This window comes from Protobothrops mucrosquamatus, unplaced genomic scaffold, assembly GCF_001527695.2.
Source record: "Protobothrops mucrosquamatus isolate PMUCROS unplaced genomic scaffold, P.Mucros_1.0 scaffold11, whole genome shotgun sequence".
In the NCBI taxonomy this organism is placed as follows: domain Eukaryota; kingdom Metazoa; phylum Chordata; class Lepidosauria; order Squamata; family Viperidae; genus Protobothrops; species Protobothrops mucrosquamatus.
The window spans coordinates 154,601-159,267 of record NW_015386398.1 but is presented as its reverse complement, the minus strand read 5'-3'; positions in this window follow the sequence as shown (position 1 = coordinate 159,267).

Genomic DNA, 4,667 nt, shown 5'->3' with positions numbered 1-4,667 from the left:
CTGTCAGACAATGTCTGGTGGTGCTTTGTGTTGATGTGTGGCCAACTTATTTTATGGGCCCTGGGCAACAACCTTGGCCAAGAGAAGGGTCTGTGGACTTGGATGTTATTAATAAGCTCACAGATGTTCTTGCTATACAAGGGCGGACGGATGAAGAATTATATGCAGGCTTTTTCTTTAATTTGAGCATCTGACAGGACATTTTAAAACAATGTGGCCTGTTAGTCCCTCCAGAGGTTTTGAATTTGGTCTGTCCAGTCCGTCCAGAAATAAATAAGTTTCAAAAGAAAGCAATTCAAACTTGTCCTGAACCTGAAGATTACCCACCACCTTATGTGATCCCGACTGCTCCTGCTGCTGCATCTGAAGCTCCACCCCTGAGCTCAGCTGCTTCTTCCCCCACAGCCCCCTCTGTCTCTTCTCCGTCCTTGCATTCAGCTGCTGCTTCCCCCACAGCCCCCCTTCTCTCCATCTCTGAAGACGAAGATCCTGATGAGGGATCGTCCTCTGCTGCACGGATTCAAAGCCCTTCTCACACGAGACAAGGCAAAGTTTATGCTAAAAAAAAAAATCACTTGGAGGAGAAGACAATATGCCTTGACAGGTGCCAGCAGCAAATGGAAAAATGGTCCTGGTTCACACTCCATTTACCACCAGTGACCTTTTTAACTGGAAAGCTAACTTGCCACCATTTAGAGAATCCCCCCAGCAGTACGTTGATTTATTTCAAAGGATTTTTGCCACCCACAAGTCAACGGTCCCTGATATAGACACTTTGTTATCTGGATTTTTGGGGGCTGAGGACAAACGCCAGGTTTTGAAAAAAAGCCTTGGAGGAATATACTAACTAGAGGATGGAAGTAAGCCACCAATGATGGACAAAGAGACATTGAACAGTGGCCAGCACCTGAAGTTGTTTTTGTTCCAAGTTTTGAATGTGATGTTAACACTGATGGGGGATATGGTGCCTTACTGAATTTTCACAACGCCATTCTCCATGGCATTAGAACTGGGGTCCCCAAGACTGTTTGAGTTCTCAGACTACTCCTATTGTTGGTGTCAGTGGGCAAACTGAAATGGCTCCCTGCACCACCCCTTTGTGTGTGACTCCAAACCAAGGGTCCAAAGTTCAACACTCATTTCTGGTTTTACCCCAGTGCCCTATTAACTTGCTGGGCAGAGATTTGCTGGGGAAATTGGGAGCAACAATCACTTGTCAACCCCCGGGTATTTCTTTGGATTTTCCAGCTTTGCAAGCTTATATTTGTTATCAGGATGCTAGTGCACCTCCTGTTTCTTTTCCAGATTCCATTTCCCCTGAGGTTTGGTCTCATGGAATCCCAGGATTTGCTCATTATGCTGTCCCTCACCGAGCCCATCTTCACCCAGGGGCCCAACCTGTTTCCTTACGGCAGTATGCAATTAAAAGGGGAGGCCTGTTTTAGCCTCAAACCCCAAATTGATGTGTAGTGTGTTTTGTTTTATATATGTATGTATGTATGTATGTGTATATATGTGTGTGTGTGTGTGTGTGTGTGGCCACCCAGAACATTATGCTTGGGCTTGGAATGGTGAGAAAAATAGGAGATGGTTAAAGGGCCCTATAAAAACCATGTTTGATTGGAATCACCTCCTGATTTTTCTCACTTCTTGCGGGACAAGCCATATGTTTAAATAAATGTTGTTTTAATAGTATTTGTGTATATATGTTTGTCTGTGTTGTTCTGTGTTATTTCCAAGACTTGGAAGAGGGTCAAAACCCTCTCTGATAACAACACACAAAAAGGCCTTATTTAAAAATAAATAGTTTGCCTGGAGAAAGTATGAAATGAAATATTTGTATGTGGAATTGTTTATGAAAGCAGTTAGCATGGAAGTGAGTGATTTGTTGATACCTAAGTGTGCGTGTTAGCCCTAAAACCCCACCCCCCACCCCCTCCCTCCCAGGCTGTGAAAGAAATTGTAAACTGCAGGTTTTATTGTTGTAAAAATAAATTGAAAAGCAATAGTAAGTGTTTGCATGAGAAGAGTTCCATGGAGGATGTGTGAGAGAATTTGGGGAAAATGCATATGAAGGATTTTTTTTCTGTCCCCTCTCTTTCGTTTCTTCCTTGGCTGTGTTGCTTTAAGAGCCAGAGAGAGAGAAAGAAGAGGGGGGGGAGGCTGTTTGTTTTAACCTTTTTTTCTCTGTTTAGAATTCCACTTTGAGAAGGGTGGGGTGGATTGCAATTTTTTTTACTCGAAAGAGGAGACAGTAATTGTTGGACAATTTTTTTGGGCGGGGGAAATTGTTGAATTTAAATTGTTTAGTTAGACCTATATATCCATCAACCAAAAGAAGTGACTTTGAATTGTTTTGATTAGATTTATAAATGTTTAACCTACTTAATGAAAAATTGTTTCCATCTGAATGGAATTTGATTAAAAATTGGAATTTGACTAATTTTATATTAAAACCAATACTAGAGTTTGATATAAATCTATTTCAGTAATTCAGAATATCTTATTAAGTTTTTTTTTTTTGTGAAGTTAAAATGAAGAAGTTGAAAAAATTTTGGGATTATCAATAGCTATGTTGTTTTTTTGTTTTTGTTTTTTTATAATAAATTTTTTATTAATTTTTCAATTAAAAACAAAAACATAGATCTTTTATCACAATATCAACCAAAAAGAATAACACTAATCAATACATTCACGGACGTGTCCGGTGTCCCCCCCCTGCACCGCCCTCTTCCACTTACCACACCTTCCTCCTCCCAAACTACCACCACTCCTCCTTCCTCCCTCTTTCCTACCTCCCTTCCTCACTCAACCATCCCGGGCACCACCGGACACCTCCTTAAAAAGTCATACATATATGTACATATAAATCTATAATACAAACCTACCCCTTTCCCCCCTCCCCCCCAGGACTTCCCAAAGCTAATCTAGGAAATAAACACACAATACTCAAATTCTATCCCCAACTACTCATTATTACGACACACTAGTATAAACTTACTGTGACTCTAAAATAACATTAAAATACATACAAATTTTTTTTAAAATATATCAATATTTGTTATACATATTTTTGTTTAAAATTTTTAATCAAAAGCTACATGATAATTTTTCAATTCATACTTTCTCTGAATATAATCTATCCATCTTCTCCACATTGAGATAAATTTCTCCTGAGAATAGCTATGTTGTTTTGACTAAAGATTTGTATGCAAAACTGTTAGAAAAAGAGTTTATGTTAACAAATACAAACACAGTTTGGTGACTGTTCTTTTGTTGGCTCTTCACTAGGTAATTTGTTTGTAAATATGGGCAAAGGACTTGCTTGGAGGAGGTTTTGACTCAGAACTGGGGGAAAAGAGGCTGCCAGTGGCATTTTTGCCTAAAATTGACATTTGGGGCTGTCTTGGTGGTTAGCATTTCTTATCAAGTGTGGGCAATTTTAAATCAGAAAGCCAACAGGAGGTATACACTTGTAGATAGCAGATGTATTTGTGGGGAAAAAAAATGTTAGACCAAAGTGGTGGAAGAGAAGTGAAGGAATGGATAATAGAAAAAAGAAACAGGAAAGTTGTTTTAAGTGGGTGTGTGCACAGACTTGTGAATTACATGCATTAAGCAGGGAGACTGCCATTAACGTGGTCAGCCCAAACGCGTGAATTGTATGCCTTAACACAAGCCTTAGAATGTTGAAGGAACAAGAATGTACTAAAGATGGGAGGTGGATGTTGCAAGATTGGAGGGTGTTGAAAAGAGAGAGAGAGAGAGAGAGAGAGAGAGAGAGAGAGAGAGAGAGAGAGAGAGAGAGAGAAAGCAATAGCTAGGACACAGAAGCAGCCACTGAAGGGGAGTCGCAAGGGATAATAGATACTGTTTTTTTAAAAAAAAAACAGGAAATAAAACGCTTTACAACATTTAGCAGTGAGGCTATTTCAATATAGGCCTCAATTGGAAAGCTCTTTTTGTCCCTTTGAAATGATGTATGGGAGGCTTTTGTTACATGAAGGTTCAAGAATGTCAATGAAGAAGAGAAGAAAGTTACTCAGTATTTACATAATCTGGCGCAGGTTTTGTCTTCTATCTCAGTACAGGCCCAGGCTGCCATACCACCTGTCTCTGGCCATTGTTGTTCCTGGAAAGTGGGTTCAGGTGAAAAGAACTGTCACCTAGAAATACCAGTCCTCAGTGGTCTCAACCATGCCAGATCCTCCTGATTTAAGGAATCAAGGCGTGAGTCCATGGAAAGTCCCATCATATCCTCTCCAGTGACAAGCTCCGCAGCTGGACGGCCTGAAAATGAAATTTCAACCTGCCTCACCTGTTGAACTGTTTCCATCTAAGTGGGAGAAGAACCCCAATGGATTGGAGTACCGTGGAAATCGTGTTCCTAGAACCTGGACTATGTATTGCAATATTTTTCTTCTGCTACTGTTGTTTCCCTCATACCTTCTTTGGTAGAAGGAAGGACCATAGGCCCAATAGTTTAAGGAACAAATGGGAGTTGTGTTTATCACAAGACTACGTATTCCACTTGCAAAGGGGCAACAGGGTCACTTGTTATGCTCCTGTCAAAACAGTGCAGCTTTACCCACAACTTTAAATCTGGACATATGGAAGAACATACAGACATTACCTTTTGGGGAAGAATAACACGAGATTTATGGACA